We start from the raw sequence: 22,471 nt of genomic DNA on the forward strand, positions 1-22,471 counted from the left end.
TATATATATATATATAAATATATATATATATATATCTTCTAACTGAAATCGAACATTTTAACATGTTTCTTCGAAAAGGCCCATAAAAGCAACAAAGGAAATAGAAATAAAAGACTATATTTAGACCAATACACTCTGGTTCTCTTATTGGTTCCCTTCACAGTATACAGTAAATTGAGAAAAGTGACAGTTTATATGTGAAAGCAAAAGGGTGTTTCTAATATTATTGTTCTAAGAAGATTGTGTTAAGTGCGTGGAAGGATTAGCCAAATTTAATTCCATCCAGGTGCGTCTTCATATTCTTGAGCCGATCGGAAGATGACTTGATCTTTGATGGATATATGGCGGTCGGTCTAGCTAAATTAACCTTTTTTAAAATCAGGTTGAGAAGAGTGTTTTTCACTATGTCATCTTTCCATTGTCTGTCGAATAAGTTCATTGTGACCAAGTTGTGGAATGATCTTCCCAATCGAGTAGTTGAATCAGTAGACCTTCAAAAGTTCAAAGTTGCCTTAATTCTTTTCTTTATGTTGAACAGGCCGACATAAGTCTATTTATAGTTTATATATGACATATCTGTTTTGGTGTTATTACTGTTTATAGAATATTCTATTGTTCTTTTTTATATCGTTTATTTATTTCCTTATTTCCTTTCCTCACTGGGCTATTTTTCCCCACTGGAGCCCTTGGGCTTATGGCATCTTGCTTTTCCAGCTAAGGTTGTGGCTTAGCTAATAATAATAATAATAATAATAATAATGATAATAATAATAATAATAATAATAATAATAATAATAATAATAATAAGGCTGAACTTTGCCTTGTGTCTCTAAGGTGTGCGTATGGAGGTTGTTGCTTTCTTCAGTTGCTTGAACAAAGTATAATCAAGAAAGGCATACATAGTTTTCTTTATTTTTTAGAATGTGTGACCCTGTGGCCTTATATGTAACTATAGCCTACAGCCCATAGCGGCTTTGAAGGTTTATTTTCACGCTTTACCTCTATTTATCTTTTTTATTCTTATTTGTCACTTACATGCTTTATTATAATTACCCTTCTTCCATTTTCCAATTCTTATTCATCTTTTGCATGATTTCTTTGATCTACATCTCTCATTTTCTTCCGTTTTCAAATTTTACTAATCGCTCATCGATCGATGCACGTGTCGTCACACAGGTACAATTTCCATTGGGCAGCCTTTGATGTCTGTAGGAAATGTTTGATGGTTCTTATTTCCTTAAGTATCGTATTTTAGGATGAATTATATACTAATGTTAATGTAAGATATACATTAGATTTTATATCTATTTTATTTACTTTTATCTGTAGAATTTCAAGCCTTTGTTAATTATGAATTGTATTGTCCAGCACATACAGCTCCTCTGATTTTTTTAGTTAAAATCAATTCAGATTTAAGAAGTAAGAACCCCTTAAATCAGAGAAAAGTAACAAGAGTCAGGTTCTCAATTTAGTGTCCTCCCTGAGAAATGGAATCTTCGGGATGGGGCTTCAATGATGAGCCTACAACCTAAATTCCCTCTTTAAATTCGAAGGACTCAAGCTGCATTTCAGAAGAAAGTTGAAAATTCACATGAGGTTATGAAGATATCAATGTGGCCACGTTTCCCCTTACCTAGTGAGTATATGAGCCTTTTTTCTTGTGTGTGTGTGTGTGTGTGTGTGTGTGTCCTAGACTTGTATTTTTCATTTCTGTAACTTTAACAAAAATTTATTTGTCAAGTAACTTGCATATTTCATATTTTATAAGGTTTGATGATTATGATTTGGTACCCAAGGATTAATATTGTTTTATTTTGTGTACATTTTCAATATTTGTCATTTTATATATGTTTAGAATAACCCTTTTATTCATGGAATAACCAATTTCAGTTTTTTTTTTTTTTTTTTTTTTTTTTTTTGATAAGTTATTGCTATCATATTTCAGTTCACTTCCTACCTATCGAGTATTTGTCATTTTATATGTTTTGACTAACCCTTTAATCACTGCAAAACCAAGTTAACATTATTTTCTAACTGATTCCAATTGTGATTCGCTTTACATTTTGATGACTCCTTTTGCTTACAAGCTACAGTTTTTCATTATTTGGCTTTGCACTCCTGTTAACATGGCTCCTACAAAGAAGGTATTAAGAGTCTAAATTGAATTATCAGGTAAAGTTCTAATGATAATTATATAGACTCACTTGATTTCAATGCCTTCAAAATATGCATATGCCTCAAACTATTTTATTTGAAAGATGTTGAGTTAAAGAAACTCTAAATTCCAATTAGTTGTTTTTAAACACATGATGATGAGTATTACGTTCAAGTACAGTACGTGACGTTGATCATGCGAAATTTACTTATAAAGTTTACGAAACAATAGCAAAATATTAACAGCAAATAAAAATGATAGCCAGCAAACATAATATAACTATATTTAAGATTCAACGTAAGTATTTACAATATTATGCAAGATCCCCCAAATACTCACGGCACATCAGAAACTAATTAATAATATACAAAGTTCTTAAGAAAAATTAGGTCTTGGATTGACTTCACAAACTTCTATGCATCGAGGGACAGATGACGTTGCTTAGTTGTAGATACAAAAGGTTGATATGCAGGAACACAGCATCTGATGAAGAACGTTAAAGGTTTCACACTTCTTTGTCATCTTCAAGATACTCTATCGTTGTATGTAGTCACTATATTTCAGAGTCATAGAGGGTAAAGCTGAAAAATGTCTCCAAACACCAGCGGTGCAATTCTCATCTGCTTCATCTCGCTCGTCACCTGTCCTTTATATACGAGGGACCAACACTAACAAACGTTCCTGACGGACGAGACTAGCATTGACAGAGCGCCAGGGACTCACTCTCGAATCATCCTGCTGGCGCTGAAACAGTATCTAGAAATCTCGTCCCAGAACACAGTGATATTTCAGTCATAAATTACATTAACATATAAAAAAATGAATTACTTTATTTTTTAATTAATACATATAAAAAATAAGCACTTTTCACAAGTTTTGTAATATAATATACATAAAAGTTGGGGGTCGTTAACCACCCAATTTCCATAAATACAAATAATAATTTTATCATACAAGATTACAAATATAATGTTTTCATTTCAATGAAAATGAAATACAGTTTTGCATGACAAACTCCAAGTTAAAACTCAAAATTTACAGAGCTGACAAATAATGACATAAATATCAATAAAAATCATTACAAAGAAAACTAAAAGGTTTCTTCTTGTCAGATAAAAAAAAATCACAAATAACATTTAACCTATGCTCCTTTTCGGCTTCAGTTTAACATTATCTTTAAGGAGAGGACAAAATAATACATCAAATGCAGAAATGTACATTAGAAAGGTTTTCAGATAAGGATGATTGGATTTCACATTAGCTTGACACACACGTCTGACATAATGAAACTGATTCACATCTTGCCTAATATCATGCAGATAAAATTGTCGGATATCATAACTCAAAATCCTACTCACTTCAGAATGAGCAGTCATAGGTTGTTCATGAGTAAGGCAGATAATATCCACGTCTTTATTTTCAGGGAAAATAACCTGAGCAACAGCATGGTCAGATGTCTTCAATTGATTTTGAATCATTGAATAACAGAATATCACTTATTTCTGACACATGTCTGGAATCATTATTAAACTGATCAAACAAAAATGTCTCAGACAAGGTAACATCATCATTGAAAGAGACAACACAAAAAAGTACCTTCAAAAGACAGGTTATTAGAATTCTCAATAAGAGAATCATCACAAACTAACATGTCTTTGTACGACAAGTTAGTAGAACAGTCAGAAGACGTGACATTACGAACCAAATCGTCTTCCCGTGACAGGATGGTAGAAAAGTTGACAGCAAACACATGATCAGGAACAAACATATCACCACCAGACATGTTTGTAGAACAGTCAACAGCGGAACAAGTAGAAGAGACTCTTTAGCTATGGCAAGCAGCACTTCTAGGAGAAGGGCACTCCAAAATCAAACCATTGTTCTCTAGTCTTAGGTAGTGTCATAGCCTGTGTACCATGGTCTTCCACTGTCTTGGGTTAGAGTTCTCTTGCTTGAGGGTACACTCGGGCACACTATTCTATCTAATTTCTCTTCCTCTTGTTTTGTTAAAGTATTTATAGTTTATTTGGGAAATGTTTATTTTAATGTTGTTACTGCTTTTGAAATATTTTATTTTCCCTTGTTTCCTTTTCTCACTGGGCAATTTTCCCTGTTGGGGCCACTGGGCTTATAACATCCTGCTTTTCCAACTAGGGTTGTAGCTTAGCAATCAATAGTAATAATAATAATAATATCTAATTCCTCTTCCTCTTGTTTTGTTAAAGTTTTTATAGTTTATAAAGTTATATTTGTTTTAATACTGTTGCTCTTCTTAAAATATTTTATTTTTCATTGTTCCCTTTCCTCAATGAGCTATTTTCCCTGTTGGAGCCCCTGGGCTTATAGCATCCTGCTTTTCCAACTAGGGTTGTAGCTTAGCAAGTAATAATAGTAATAATGATAATAAAATATCTTCGCATGATAAATCAGTAGAACAATTATTAGTGGAAGCAGCAATACAAACTAATGAGTCTTCATGAGGCATATCAGTAGAAAACACAACAGTGGAGACATTATCATGAACCGACACATTATTTTTGGACGTGCAGGTAGAACTGTGAGTCTTCTCATGACATCATTTGAAGAAAACAGAGTAGACAAATCAGGACTGAAAACCTCCAACACCTGTTCAAGAACTGGCTCATTAACCGTCTTCGGCAGAACATCAACATTCTCATCTACTAAATCATTACCAAGCTAAAATTGAACGCCATCGATAGGCAACTCGGAAACCACACTATCAACAACAGGCCCTAATAACCAGTCACAATGAATATCCATATTATGCAAGGGAACGCTAAAATGGCCACCAAAATCCCCACGAACGGGTGCCTACTTCCCAATAAACGAATGCTCAGTCACAGGGACAACTTCCATCTAAACAAGTGACTGACACAACCAGTATCACGCATGATACAAACAGGGTGCAGTGTAGTGTACCAGCAATAATAGCAACAAACCCCTTAGCAGTATATGGCTGGAAAACCTTATCAACAGGTCTGGAACAAACACTGGAATTAACAGGTTTTCTGTCAAAAACGTGGTCATTTATAGTATTAACCTCTATTGGTAGCACACTATAAAGAGACTTTGGTACAGTTACAAGAGCTACAGTTTTGCTTCTTATTTCCTTATCATATTAAAGCATTTAGACACCGTGTGATCTGGTTTCTTACAATAATTACGTATTACCGAACTGCTAGTAATATAATTCCTATTAAAACTGCTGCTTTAAGACTTGACATATGAATCAAAATTATACCTTCAATCTACAATATCTGTGTTAGTATGCTTATCTGTGTAACTATAGTCTTTTGACCTATTAAACCTTTTATCATTAGACTTAGACTCTTTGTAAGCCAGTACATAATCATCAGCACATACTGTATAGCTGTTTCAGTAAGGGTTGATAACTTTCTCTTATTCAAGTAAAACTTAATGTTCTCACTGACATGATTTCAAACTGCTCAATTAAAACCATTTCTCTTAAACTATCAAAAGCATTCCTACACTCTGCTGCTTTACAACATTTATCAAACCAATCTGATTGTTCTCTACTAAATTCTACATATGTCTGCTTATCTTGTTTTGTACAACTCCTAAACTTCATCCTGTAAGTTTTGGGAGTTAATTCATGGGCCTGTAAAATAACATTTTTCAAGAATTCATAATCATCAACTCTATCCTCAGGAATAGAAGCATAACCTTTTGTGCCCTACCACACAAAATGCTGGCCACTTACATTTCTTAGCTTTTCTTTCAAACAGTCAAAATATTCATCTAAATCCTTTTCATTAAAAGGAGGCGCAACTCTATATTTTAGTTAGAAATATCTGTCCCAGTTTTATCTGTATCATTAGAATTAGTCTGCTTAATTTTTAAAGCTCTAACTCCCTTTGAAAATTAAGCTCATGAAGCTTTATCTGGGCTTTCCTATCTTTGGCTCTCTCCTCAGCGAAACTAGATGGTTCTATTTGTATTGGTACAGTAGTATTTATGAAATTCGTCTGTGATTTGAAACTATTCTTACAGTACTAAGTTCTCAATCCGAGTCAAGTAATGAAGCTTCTATGGCAGCATTTGGCCTAAGCCAAAGTTGGAATCTTGGAGATTCATCCATAGTTTGTCCGTTTGTTGCTGTTATATGTACGTTGAATTCATGTATATTGTATTACAAAACTTGTGAAAAGGGCTTATTTTTTATGTATGTTGACGTAAAATAGAACAATTCATGGCTGAGGACTATGAAGCGTGAAGTGGCAGATGATGAGTGGGTCTTACAACTCTTGTGGAGCCCAGTTAAACGTTTGGTGTACCAATCTCTCTTGGGGAGTGAGAAGAGCATGCCAAAACCATCTCCATTTACATCCACATATGGCACTCGAGTAATCTCTCTTATAGTTTCATTTCTAATCTTGTCCTGCCATTTAACTCCAAATATCCTTCCGAGGAATTTGTTCTCAAATCTACTAAATCTGTTGGATATTATTTCCTTATCATGCCAAGATCTTGTCCGTACAGTAACACAGATTTCACTAAAGTGATATACAGACTGATTTTAATATGTAATAGTCCAAGAGCCAGGGGTGGTTTATTTACCCAAATGAGTGCAAAAGGTTTGTGAGTAATTTATGTGTCTATGTGACATAAGAGTCTTAGAAAAGTAAGTCTTACAAAATGCCAGTGTTTGTATGTGATGACGTCATCAACATGGCTGCCAAGCTATGTGTACTTGCTACATTCCATGAACTATAACTTCCCAGACATTTGTGCTGAAATAATGGACTTATTATCAAAAACGTTGCTAATAAAATGAAGATATATATATATATATATATATATATATATATATATATATATATATATATATATATTTATATATATATATATACATATATATATATATATATATATATATATATATATATATATATATATATATTTATATATGTATATATATGTACACACACATTTATACTCAACTTTAATGTTTTATTTTTTTTTCTATTTCACTCAAACAGAAAATCGACATTCTTGTTTGTTAAATGTCAGATTTAACGTTGATTTACTCAGATACCAAAATGTTTATGAAAAAAAAATTACCAAATAATAAATAGTGGCCATCTTTTATCAGAATTCATAATATGTATAACAAGATAGGATTTGGACAGGTATTAAGGGACTTACATATGAAATACTCGTTATAGTTAGATTTTGAGAACTGGATTAATTTACAGAAATTACAAAGTAGCTTTGAATTACATGCAAAAGACATGCTCTGTGATAATATGATTTCTTTAAAACTATTGTGTGGGTATATAGGCCTACACACATTTATTATTATTATTATTATTATTATTATTATTATTATTGGCATATATATATGTGTGTGTGGGTGTGTGTTTATATATATATATATATATATATATATATATATATATATATATATATATATATATATATATATATATGTATATATATACATATATATATATATATATATATATATATATATATATATAACTTGTTTCCAAGTTAGAGATAAAAATTATCCCAGGCTACCCCAGTGACAAGCCAATGTCGTCGGTTTATGTTCTCTGGTGTGACTCCAGGTTGATTCGTGAGATACAAAGCCCAATCTGTCTCAAGTTCTTTAGAGGTGTGATATCCAATACCTGAAATAATCCCTTGAATACTTAGAGGCTGAGTAAGTTTTTGGTATGTTGATTGTTTAAAATTTAGATAATGCAGATACAGTGCCACCTCTAATCTGTGATAAAATCTTTTATGAGTAATCATTTGCTAAAGTTTCAGTATTATCTGCTAAAATCTGGTATAAATATAATGTAGTCCCTTGTTTGTTGCTTAAATTGGTTGTTTTTAAATTATAAATATAGTAAATGTGAATGTGTAGCTTTCTAAGTAACTTTCAAGCAGAATAAGTAGGATCCTCAATACCTTACTCGGAGAGGTACACAGTGTCGGGAATGAATAGAATTAAATTTTTGGGCCTCATTTGTTTTGATTATGTATCTAGTGACATAATCTACTGTCTTACTAAATATTCTATTGTGTTTCTCCCGGTTCCTTTTTTTGGGGATGTTTTATTGGTAACCTCTCTTTGTTTGCGATGATGCTCTCATGAGGTACGTTTCACTACATGAGCGAAGGTATCATGCATTGATTGGAACAAAATCTTCCTTTGTAATGTTCAACAAAAGCTTTTGGTCTTTTAGAAGATTTTCTACTCATCTCAGCATCTGAAGTTTCACACATCCCAAGTGCTTCTTCCTTTCCTTTGACTTTTCTCCTTCTTCATAGAATTTAGCAAGTACACATAGCTTGGCGGTTATGTTGATGGCGTCATCACATACACCCCCACCTCTGGAATTTTGTAAGACTCATTTTTTTAAGACACTTATGCCATGTAGAAACAGAAATTACTCACAAACCTTTTGCACTCTCCTGCCCTGGCTCTTGGACTATAATTTCAGGTGATCTGATTTCTAAATTCTTCTTAACCTAGCATTGTTTGAATTCCTTTTTTCAATCTTTCACTAAATTCCTATTCTAATGACCCTCTATTGGAGATCATAGTTCCTAAATACCTAAATGATTCTACCTCATTAATCCTTTTTCCCTCCAATGATATTTCATCTTCCATTGCCTATTCCATTCTTATCATATCTGCCTTCGTTCTTGTGCCCAAGCTCGTGTGATATTTCAAGCATTCTGATAAGCAAGCGTTGCAAATCCTGTGGTGTTTTGCTAATAAGGACAGCATCATCAGCATACTCTATGAAATCCAGTCCAATCCTTCTCCATTATCTCTAACTATTTCACACATTACAAAATCCATGGGGAGGATAAACATCATAGGTGACCACAAATTCCCTTGAAATACTCTGCTATTCACTTGAAATTCATTTGATAGGATTCCATGAACAATAACTTTGGACTTGTTATGCTCATAAACAGATTAAATCAAATTTACATATTTAAGGGGGCTGGCTGGCTAATGCAGATTTTTAATGACAGGACTTTGACATCCATACCACCTAATAAGGTGACTTAGGGCATCTCCAAACTGCATATTATGTTTGCCTCTGACCTTCGGTTTTGCAACGCCATGGTGATTTATCCTGAAAATTAGTGTTTTTCAAATTCTATCTCATCCCTTGATAATTATTACTAAGATCTGGGATTACTGCCCTATATACATCAGATATAGACCTGCAATAATATGAAGTTTTTTTTTTTCTAAAATTATTTTCTTTTTTTGCCAGATAGGAATGTTTTCCTTAGGGGAAAAAATAAACCCTAAAAATCAAGGCAAAAATTAAGAAAAAATAATATGAAAAAAAAATCGGAAAAAAGGCTTTATTTCATTGTTTTATAATGTCTTTCTAAGTTATATACCAAATTTCAATGCTATATCTTTAAAACTAAGGGAGACTATTGAATTTGAAGGTCAATAAGTATAGTTTTGAGATATGGGCGTTCAAAGTTTTTCTTTGTATTTTTACAAAGACAATGTTATTAAATCATGATTATTATGAATTTTATGTTCTTCTTGGTTTATTAATAAAAGAAAACAAAGTTATTTATCATAATTTAATCATAAATGAAGATCTTTTTGCTCAATATCTTGCTTCTTTTGGCTCCTGTGAGGCAAGGCGGCCGCTCCTCTATCCACAACTCTCTCTCTCTCTCTCTCTCTCTCTCTCTCTCTCTCTCTCTCTCTCTCTCTCTCTCTCTCTACTACCGATATTACCCTCTTCTGAACTCTTAATAGAGCGAATTTACTTCTTCCTTATGTCACTTAGATGTTGAAATTGTCTTTTCGTCTTTGAAATGATAAAATTCTTGCCGAAAACAAGAAAAACTAACATGAAAATGAGTGAATGTCAGATGGCGTTCAAAGTTTATCTTTGTATTTTTACAAAGACAATATTAATAAATCCTCATTACTAGGAATTTTATGTTCCTTTTTGGATATTGATGAACGAAAGCAAAGTTATTTGTCATAATTTACTCATAAACAAAGATCCTTTTGTTCAATATCTTGCTTATATTGCTTGTTTTAGGCAAGGCCATCGCTTCTCCATCCACACAACTCTCTCTCTCTCTGTACTACCGATATTACCCTTTTCTGAACTCTTAATAGAGCAGATTTTCTTCTTCCTTATGTTAGCAAGATTTTGAAATTGTCTTTTCCTTTTTGAAATGATAAAATTCTCGCCGAAAACGAGAAAAACAAACGTAAAAATGAATGAATGTCAGAGGTCAAACTCAGGCATGTATTCTCTCTGAGGTTTGTGGTAGGACTGAAGGGCAAAGGGTGTAATTTACATCGTCTGCGACTATGGAAGTTATACAGATGCCGTTGTTCATAATCTCTTTTACAGCAAAATGTAATAATTAGCAAAATTTACGATAACAGAAGAAATACTACATTTTCTTGTAAGGAACAATGTTTATGATTTATTGAGTTACTTTTACTAATTACCCTGTAACTATGAAAGTAAGAGGAATTTTGACAAAATATTTCGTATACATTCTCCATTGCCATACGAAGCTCAGTGAATTTTTCCAGGATTTTGTGTTTTTCTTCATATACCCACATATATTGGCATTCCAGCCGGCCCCCTTAAGAGGAATTCCATTATAACGCAGGACTCTCCTTAAAATTGGCCGGACCACATTTTCAAAGGTTTTTCATAGTCCACAAATGCCATAAAATTTGGGTATGTATATTTTACACATTGCTGTACAACATGTCTCAAAATAAAAATTTGGTCAGTACAACTTCTACCTTTTCTAAAGCCTTCTTGGTTATATCTCAGCTTTTTATCAATCTTTTCTCTAGTCTCTTTAGAATAAGCATGCTATATATTTTCATGTGATGTCTGTAATTATTGTAAGCAGCCAGGTCTCCCTTTTTTTTAATTTTCAACAACACTCCTAACTACCATTCATCAAGTTTTGCCTCTTCATGCCACATTCTACAAAATGATCTTGTAAGTATTCAGTGGGCCACGTCATTTTCTGCCAGTATTAACGTGTAGGCTTTTTATATGTTTTCAATCTTATCATTATGCAGAAAACAAGTTTATTTTACTAAACAAAATGTGTTTGTACAGTTATGAGATCATAATAAGAGATGTCAACTTTTTTAATACTAATATTTCCAACTTGCTGAAATTGAAGATTAGTTGACCTAAGACTAAAACTTACAATAAAGTGCATTTTCGTATATCAGGCTACCTTGTATTTCTTAAATTTACCTATAAGTCTATCAATAATCAAACAGTATTATTAAGAGTAACTTTATGATAGGTTACGGAATGCAAGAATACAAACAATTCTTCTTCTCTCAAGAGGTTAACTACTGCATTGCAATTGTTCAGTGGCTACTATCATATTGGTAAGGGTAGAAAAGACTCTTTATCTATGGTAAGCAGCTCCTTTAGGAGAAGGACACTCCACAATCAAATAATTGTTCTCTAGTTTTGGGTTATGCCATAGCCTCTGTACCATAGTCATCCACTGTCTTGAGTTAGAGATCTCTTGATTGATGGTACACTCGGGCACACTATTCTATTCTGTTTCTCTTGTTGTTATTATTATTAAGTTTTTATTGTTTATATATGAATAATTTATTCTAATATCATTATTGTTCTTGAACTTCTCGTAGTTTATTTCCTTATTTTCTTTCCTCACTCTGCTATTTTCCCTGTTGGAACCCTTGGGCTTATAGCATCGTACTTTTCCGACTAGGGTTGTAGCTTAGCAAGTAATAATAATAAAGATAATAATATGATGTGCTTTACAAGAAGAAAAAGCCAACTTATTTCTTCTTATGTTAAGTTTATACTTGTTAGGCAAAGCTGTATGGCAGCCGGTCCTGGGAAATAACAGTTTATTGTCTTTATCATGACTGTTATTTCATTTAATTTTTTTTAGCATGCTATCTATTTAAGGTTGTTATTTACAACGTATATAAGTCAGATGTTAGTCTTGTATAATGACTATGCCATTTTATTCTGCTATATAAAAGAAAAACAATCCAATGGAATACTCTAGTGTCAAATAATTTAGGTCTAAGGTAACTATCTCATTTAACTTACTTTAGACGTTCAATGGTTAAGTTATTAAGTAGTTCAATAAGACTGAATATAGGAGAGCATTTAACATGTATTAAAGCTTTACATTAATACATTGATAGGCAGATGATATTAGTATTGCAATCTGCCGTGGTCATTCTTAAAACTCAGCAAATATGAGTGGTAGATACAGTGAGATGCAAGCTCTGTTATTATTATTATTATTATTATTATTATTATTATTATTATTATTATTATTATTATTATTATAAGCTAAACTACAACCCCAGTTGGAAAAGCAAGCTGCTATAAGCCCAAGGGCTCCAACTGTGAAAAATAGCCCAGTGACGAAAGGAAATAAGGTAATAACCTACAAGAGAAGTAATGAACAATAGAAATAGAATATTTTGAGAACAGTAACAACATTAAATTAGATCTTTCATGTATAAACTATAAAGAGAGACTTATGTCAGCCTGTTCAACATAAAAACATTTGGAGCAAGTTTGAACTTTTGAATTTCCACTGTTTCAACTACCCGATTAGGAAGATCATTACACAACTTAGTCACAGGTGGAATAAAACTTTTAGAATACTGTGTAGTATTCAGCCTCATGATGGGGAAGGCATGGCTATTAGAAAAAAACTGCATAAATAGTATTATGAACAGGATGGAACTGTCAGGGATGATGTGAATGTAGAGGAAGGTCAGAATTATGAAAAATCTTATGCAGCATGCATAACGAACTAATTGAACGGCGGGGCCAGAGGTTAATATCTAGATCAGGAATAATAAATTTAATTTGCCGTAAAGTTCATGTCCAACAAATTAAGATGAGATTCCACAGCTGAAGACCAGACAGGACACCAATACTCGAAACAAGGTAGAATGAAAGAATTAAAACACTTCAGAATAGATTGATCACAAAAAAATCTTTAAAGACTTTCTCATTAAGACAATTTTTGTGCAATTAAAGAAGACACAGACTTAATGTGTTTCTCAAAAGTAAATTTGCTATCGAGAATCACACCTAAAATTCTAAATTCTAAAAGAGGTATACATATAAGTGTGCTACTTTTATAAGCACACATTGAGTATGTGTTGTTTAAGATGTGTAAAGCTGGATAACGAAGTACATCTTATTAGCTTTAAAAGTATTTATTGTCTAAAAACAACAGAGTTAAACATCTACATCATAGGAGGGAGCTGGTTTGGTCGGATGACCAATTCTGGTGAAGTATAGATATGAACTGATTAAATTATCGATATCACAGATATCGTATGCTTAGTTGATGTAGCATGTATAACACAATCTCGGAAGACACCTGCATCCGGTGACGTCACAAACTTTCACACACTGATGCATTGGTGTTGACGTTTAAGAAAAATGTTAAATTGCTGAGGCTGCATTGTGCATCCTGTTTATGATTTTAGTGACTACAGCAAATCCCACGGCTAGCATCTTCATCCAAAATGACATATTATGTCATGTGTTTTAAACATGTAATAACAATTATTTCATTTATTACATTAGCTCGGCCAGCTATCTCAATTTTTTCAAAAAAAATTTAACAACAAGCCAAAACATGTTTACTAGGCGTGACTGGATATATGTATTATTCTTTGTTTAACTTTAGCCATAAGCAAACGAGGACGAATGTCCAAATAGGCACATCAAAAAATAATAACAATAATGCATACGAAAAGATATTACCAAAGCAAAGAAAAAAAATGCATGATAAATAAAGATCATATATATGGTACATTGCTAGTAAATGATTATATGCTACCAAAAAAAATACTGACATACATATGATTCGGTAACTTGTTAAAGAATAATTGTTACCTTTGTCAGAAACATAGATTAACATAATACGGTAACTAATAAAAATATTTGTTACCTTGGTAAAAATTCAATTTTTTAGTGCACAAACACGAATTCCTGGTACGTACACGTACCACGGTTTCGTACATATATGTATATATATATATATATATATATATATATATATATATATATATATATATATATATATATATATATATAGGGCTGATATATTTTATTAGATGCCCATAGATTCTGTTAATTTAATTTTTTTTTCTCTTTTCTTTTTAACATTCCGGCTTGTATATTTTATTAGATGCCGAGAGAAAAAATGATTTATATATTTTTTTTAATGTTTTTTTTTTTTAAATGTATTTTTAACCATGCAAAGTTAAAAAATTTCCTCATTTACATATTACTAGCGTACTAACAGCTTTTCCTACAATTCTAATTCCAACATTTTACTCCTTTATCGAATGAGGTGGCCACTTCAAACAGCTTTAAACTGAATTAAATAAGGAGTTTTGTCTGGACATGGCGAAACGTTCTGTTTTAGCTTCCTGCTGTGCCGTAACCTACGCCAAACAAGGATGTTCACGGCGATAAATATCATCACCGTGATACCCAGTCCTGCTAGTAGTATGGGGTGAAGAATTTCCTTATAAGTCGGTGACAGGTGGTCCATTTCGGTTAATTTCATCAACCGCTTGGCTACTTGTCTGTTATACGGGAGAGGTAGTGCTGGCATTGTAGAGGTCCACGTGAAGTTCGCGAAGTAGGCTCGTTCTCTGATGAGTGTTCGTAGACCAGTCACCATAGAATTAGGGGAAGTCCCGATACAACCATCTGCTGCAACGAAGATGTGGGCGAAAGACGTGGATCCGTCAGGGCATGATACATTGAAGCCGTCCTTGTCGTATCGTATCCACGAGCCATTGTTCAGTCTGCAATTGAACTCATTATTGTCAAAGGGATAAAGCTTATCCAGACAATTTTCACTTATATGGGAGAGAGCACCGTCTGGCACTATACCTAACTCGCATGAATCCATTAAGTTTTTATGGAATTCAAATGAGTCAGCTGTACATATTTTTCTATCCATTGCGTCTGAACAGTGAGTTAATTGATTTAAGTCTTTAATGACCGTATATTTTTCCTTGTCTGGGGAAATCAATACGTGTCCTGTCAAACTGGATATTACTGGATTTGAGTGATTCGTCATGAAAGTCGGAAATGGTGATATCCTGTAAGATTGCCAGGCATCAGAAGAATCAAAGGGAATTGTAATCCTAATCTTGTTATTATCAACACTTACTGTAATTAGGCTGTAATAAAATTCTAACCTACGTTCGCCTAACAAAGGAACATAGCCTAGTTTATCACTTCTGTTCTCCAGAATTAACATTAAGTAATTTATAGGCAACAAATGGGGCGACAGTACACCTTTAGTTGCTAACGTGATAGCTTCTACATAATCCTTGGATTTCTCAATGAAATGTTCAATTCTGTTATGTATGTGATCTATCTTTGAATCATAATACGTTAACGTTGCCAACAAATTCTGTACTTCCATAATCTGAATGATATTATTTGAATGTTCATTTACTAAATCCATAATTTGATTGATTGAAGCTAACTGATTCCTTAGTTCTGACATAATCAATTCATCTTCATGAGTCAGGAACTCAATTTTCTTATTTTGATTACTAATTTTAAGACGATTGGAAATTCATAAACCTAAACTTGCAACAGACCCAAAGATGTTTAATGCAGCATAAATAAACGGATTTCGTCTTTCTTTATGTTCGTGTCCTACAGTCCACATCAAAAGGTCATAAGCCAAAGATCCTGTCTCGTAAGTCTTATTTTTCAAGTCATCAGATAGCATCTCTGCAACTTTTAATGTTGATCCAAGCAAACTCTCTGTAGTCAAATGAAAATGTCTTCTATGCAACTCATCCAATGAGGCAGAAAACCTTGAAATGGCGGTTCTTAAGCTAGTGACATCATTCTCTTGAAGAAAAATTGCTTGCATATTCACTTCTACAACTACGTTGCTTGATGTCATAAAAACGTCTTCTTGTCTTTCAACTATAGTGCCATATTTAAAATTTATACTTTTAGTTTTAGAGCTCATCCCACACGAGAAAAATGTCTGAGCGAACAATATCACTCCCAACATCAATAGTATTGAATAATCAATTTAATGTTTTATCAGATAATTGTGAGACAATAGATTTTCCTATGAAACACACGGCCGAATTAAGTAAAGCAGTGCATGCTCCCGTAGATTTGCAACGAATTCATACAATAATAACCCAAAATTAGTTACGACCAACCTTATATGCTGTAAATTTAGAACACAAATCCTTTACGTTATTTTTTGACTCTGGTAGTCCACGTAATATCATGGATTTGAAGACACATCATTTGTTGTTTTCGAACTTTCCGATTGAAAAATCCGGAGTTAGACTCTCGGGTATAGGAAATAATGAATTAAATGTCATAGGCATAACTCATATTCAGTTCAAAGTCGGTAAACGCACGTTTGCCGATACATTTGTTGTTGTAAATAACATTGATATGTATCCAGCTGTAATTATAGGATACCCATCTATGGGAAATCAAAAGATTATCTTAACCCCTGCCAAGCACGGCGTGTATATCAAAGGGAAATTCTATAAGTCTTCTAATACCTTAAAATCAGTTTTGGATAAAAAGGAGACGACAAATGTAACCGTAACGTACGTTGAAGAACCAATAACTTGTCTCACTAATAAAGAAATAATATACGCGACCCAGCAGAATTCTCGTTCACCCGTAATATCATCTTGCACGCAATCTATCGAACCAAACGTACCTTCGAATTTAATAGTGCAAATAAAGAAAACATTACCGGGATCTGAAATATTAATCCTTTCCGACACTTTGAAAACTAACGGATTGTCTGTCACACAAGCTATTTATACAGTAGGCTCACATCAACAATGTAATATTGAAGTCTGTAATCATTTAAATAACACTTTAGTAATTCACAAAAATCAACATATCTTGGATGTAGAAGTTTATAAACATCGTATTCTTACCGTTGCTGAGATCAATCACTCTCAATCAGTTGCGGATGAATCCCTTTTGCGGTCTATTAAAAATAAAATCAATAAAGACATTCAAGACGAAGAAATTCAGCAGAAAATTTTTGGACTTTTAACTAAATATCATGATGTTTTTTCCACTACGGATGGATCCTTAGGAAAAACAGATGTGATCGAGCATCAAATAAGGTTAAAGGACAAGCAGAAAATTATCTATGTACCCTCGTACAGACTACCTATGAAATTCTAGAATGAAATAAATGATGAAGTAGGTAAAATGCTAGAAGAAGGAGTCATTAGGAAATCAAACAGCCCTTATAATTTTCCTTTAATAGTTGTACCGAAAAAAGATCGAACATGGCGTATCTGCAACGACTTACGTCGTCTAAACGAGGAGACGATCCCTGATCGATTCCCAGTGCCATGTACTGACGATATTTTGTCTTTGTTAGGTCAGAATAAATATTTTACCAGTTTGGACTTACTTAAAGGCTTTCACCATATATCATTAGAAGAAGATAGTATCCCATACACAGCCTTCAGCACAGCCAGGGGACATTATGAATTTTTACAGATGCCTTTTGGTTTACGTTGTGCTCTTATAACATTTACAAGAATGATTAACATAGTGTTTGGAGACTTGTTAGGGTGACATTTGATCATTCAAGATTTTGGCGCAAGAATCGGGTATTTACCTGGGAAAGCAAATATCATTGCGGATGCATTATCACGCAACCCCATGTCATCTTGTACGGAGCCTTTAGCTGAATTAATAGATATATCAACATCCATGCCTATTGTTAAAACGATATCTGAACAAGAAGATTTAGACTGGAGCGCTGAATTGTTACAGACTGAGCAAAGAAGAGATCAGAAAATAGAAACAATTATAAATGCTTTGAAAGGCAATCATAAGGAAAAGGTATATATAAAGTATAAGCAGCAGAATTATATAATCAAAGATAATATTCTGTGTAGGACTGTGACAAGGAAAACCCGCAATACACCACATGTAACTAACGACCAGGTAGTAGTACCAATCTCACTTATTTCCACTGTCCTGAATTGGTTGCATTCAAATCCATTACATGGACACCCGGGGTTCTCATTAATGTCACAGAAAGCCAAATCATTGTTTTATTGGCATACGATGCTTACAGATATAAAAAGACACATAGCTAATTGTCGCACATGTCAGGAAAACAAAGGGCATACGAAAACACCTGTCAGCCTAGGGGCTTATCCTGTGCCCAATCAACCCTTTGAAAGAATACATTTAGATTTGTTAACAGGATTTTACGAGTCAGACAGAGGAAATAAGCACCTCTTAGTAATAATAGATGCTTTAACTCGATATACAGAACTAATAGCGCTCAAAACTAAAACTGCGATTGAATGCGCTAGGAAGTTTTACGAGTGTTACATTTGTAAACATGGAATTCCACACATGATAATCTCAGACTCGGGTGGTGAATTTAATAATCACTTTCTTACCTCATTGTGTGAATTCCTCAGCATAAAGAAAATAAATACCATGATATATCACCCAGAGTCGAATGGGCTAGTGGAAAGAGCAAATAGGAAAATTTTAAATATATTAAGAGTAACACTAGGGGGATCAGACCCCAACTGGGATATTGCAATACCGGCGGCACTGAGTACTCTGAATCATTCATATCATATATCAATTAAAATGTCACCGCATGAAGCATTGTATGGTACCCCAGTTAGAACGCCTTTCCATGTATTAACGCCTACATCTAATCTATCAAATCCTTTAAAAGAATGTATAAATGCAAGTATAAGTCGATATGATATCCTTCGAAAGAATTTAGAAGAATCACAAATCATAATGAAAAGGAATCATGATAAAATAGCGAAGCCAACTAAAACATATACCGTGGGTGATAACGTGTATATTCAAATCAATGTGCGCAAAGGACTCAATTATAAACTAACACCTAAGTTTGAAGGCCCATTTAACATTTTGGAAACATTAACGGCCAATAGGTTTAGAGTTCAAAACGTATCCCAACCCACGGATGAGAGAATAGTACCATTGGCTCACATAAGAAATTAAAAAGAAAAAAGAAAAGAGAGGGAAAGAGGTGAGGGAAAATTTTTTTATTTTATGTGATTAAAAGTTTTCTTCTTAATACAGGAGTAATTACATATATTTTTCTCGTTACAGGTTTCCAAGATGAATTTTTTGTTGTTGGGAGTGATATTGTTCGCTCAGACATTTTTCTCGTGTGGGATGAGCTCTAAAACTAAAAGTATAAATTTTAAATATGGCACTATAGTTGAAAGACAAGAAGACGTTTTTATGACATCAAGCAACGTAGTTGTAGAAGTGAATATGCAAGCAATTTTTCTTCAAGAGAATGATGTCACTAAAGAGACATTATCAATACTGAGATTCGGATGTTGACGACCCACGGACCTTGACCTACATACAATCATACTTTGAGTTTTGTAAATGCTTCAAATTTATGCCCTATAAGTTGCACCATGCACTAATTTTAACTACATCTCTATAAAGGGATTCAACAACCCCAGATCTATATTCAGGAGATGGAATTGACGCGAAGAGTGTAGCATCATCTGCATATGCAACAAGCTTGTTTTCCAGGCCAAACGATGTCATGTGTATATAATATGAAATGTAATAGGCCAAGAACACTACAATGAGGAACACCAGATATCACATTCATATACTCACTATAGTGCCCATCAACAACAACTTTTGGTGATCTAATACTTAAAAATTCAAAAATGATTCTAAAATGCGACCCACCCACTTCCAACTGTTTGAATTTGAAAACAAGGGCTTCCTGGTTAACACGGTCAAAGGGAGCACTAAAATGAAGATCAATCATACGAACTTCCTGACCACAATCAAGGGATTTCTGTACAGCATTGGAGATTGTAAGAAGGGCATCACATGCTCCAAGGCCTTTACGAAAACAAAATTACAAACTAGGGAACAGATGATTACCTTCAGCAAACCTATTAAAACGTTTTGCCAAAAGACCTTCAAAAACTCTAGATAATAGGGGAGTTATAGAAATTAGGTAGTAATCAGTTGGACTCGAGCTACCACAAACACATTTACATAGTGGAGTAACATTACCAATTCTCCAAGAAGTGCTAAAATCTCCTCCTCTTGATAACTTGCGCAAAAAAAAAAAAAAAAAAAAAAAAAAAAAAAGATAGCTTTGGAGATAAGACATATGCGGTCTTTGTAAAAAACAAAGGAAAAATACCATTTGGGTCTACACCTCTATAAGCATCAAGGTCCATCAAGAGAGCTTTAATTTCACAAGATCGAAAAGCTAAGCTAGTTAGTTTAGCCTCAAGAAAATAGTAATGAGGAAGATCAAGTTTCTCATTACTCTGGTTACTGTCAACCATATCAGCCAAAAGGGTTGCCTTTTCCTTTGGACAGTGAGTGACAGAGCCATCTGGTTAAAGTAAAGGAGGAACTGTTGCATCTACACCAAAGAGTGCAGATTTAAGAGTAGTAAACACTTATGTTCCTTTGTTGTACCAGAAGGTTTCTTTTATGGTTAAATTGTATTCCTTTCCAATTGAAGCATAAACTCTCTGAGTAAAAGCCCCATGATTTGCACCATAGGAAGAGAAATAAGATAGAATAGTGTGCCTGACTGTTCCTTCAAGCAAGAGATCAGACAGTGGATTCAACCATGGTGCAGAGGCTATGGCACTACCCAAGACTAGAAAAAAACAATGGTTTGATTTTGGAGTGTCCTTCTCCTAGAAGTGATGCTTACCATAGCGAAAGAGTCTCTTCTACCCTTATGGAAAGAATAATGAAAGGAATAACACTAGAAGGCAGAAAAAGAACTACATGGATATGAGAACAAACAGAAGTAGACAATGTTTTAACGACATGCAAGTAAAAGTAATGGTCATGGGCAGGACATGTAATGAGAATGACGGACAATAGATGGACCTTAAGAATGTCAGGATAGGTCCTTAGAGAATGCAAAAGAAGCAGAGTAGGAAGACGATGGATTGGTGAGCTACAAAAATTTGTGCGGGTGGTAACGTCCCTGACTAGTGAACGCCAGACTGGAGTACGAGTACCGCTCGAACTCGATAGGTTCTTTGGATGCTGCAATCTCACCATCCTTGTGAGCTAAGGAGGTGGGGTTTGGGGGAGCCTATAAATCTATCTGCTGAGTCATCAGCAGCCATTGCCTGGCTCTCCTTGGTCCTTACTTGGATGGAGAGGGGGCTTGGGCGCTGATCATCTGTATATATGGTCAGTCTTTAGGGCATTGTCCTGCTTGTTAGGGCAATGTCACTGTCCTTTGCCTCTGTCATTCATGAGTGCCTTTTAAACCTTTAAACCAAGAAGAAAGTAGCCACTGAACAAATGCAGTGCAGTAGTTAACCCCTTGAGCGAAAAGAATAGTTTGGTAATCTCAGTGTTGTTAGGTGTATGAAAGGAGAATATGGAAATAATAGGGGGATAGGGGAATCCTTTGGCTATATTTGATCCATGTTTTGCTCACTCTTTCGATTTGGTGAGACAGTCTGCTGAAGGACACTTTAAAAACAAAGGCATTCCAGATACTAAAATAATTAATTAACAGACACGTTAATATTCACATCACGTAGCTATGTGGGCCCTCGTCAAGGGCTACGGTGCCATTTTTGATATACAGGATGGAATTGCAAATAATAATTTTGAAGGTGATACAATACATATTGTATGACACAATGTGTAAGCTTGAAACCAATTTTATGTTAGCTTCTGGAATACAGTACTTGAGCGATTCATTCATTCAGACTAGCAAAATCTTTGCAGTCGGTGCGACTGATCTCCGCACCGCTGTCATCCTCATGAAATCTCTTTTATTGTTTGTAAAATGAAAGTGGTATAGATTCGAAGAGTTTCTTAATGAAGGAGTAGAACAGTCTGGAACAACTATATTTAAGAAAAAAAAATTATAAAATAGAAAATGTACTGTATATTCAGTTCCTTTGGATTATGGGAGAACTTATGAGGCCACCCTTGGTCCAAAAGAGAATTTCCATCCAAATTAATTTAACTGCAATAATTCTTGATTTGTTGGTCAGTGAACTCCAAAAACGCATTTCACCATATAATGAAGTTAATGAGAGGCTTGGTATCCCACGTAACATCACTCAAATGTCCCAAGAGAGCATCAAGGAAGTTTGTACAAAACTTACTCAACTGTACGCAAATGATTCAAGTGCAGAACTCTTTAAATGGTTAACTTTACTGCTACGATTCAAGAATG

Source organism: Palaemon carinicauda, chromosome 9, assembly GCF_036898095.1.
Source record: "Palaemon carinicauda isolate YSFRI2023 chromosome 9, ASM3689809v2, whole genome shotgun sequence".
Lineage (NCBI taxonomy): Eukaryota > Metazoa > Arthropoda > Malacostraca > Decapoda > Palaemonidae > Palaemon > Palaemon carinicauda.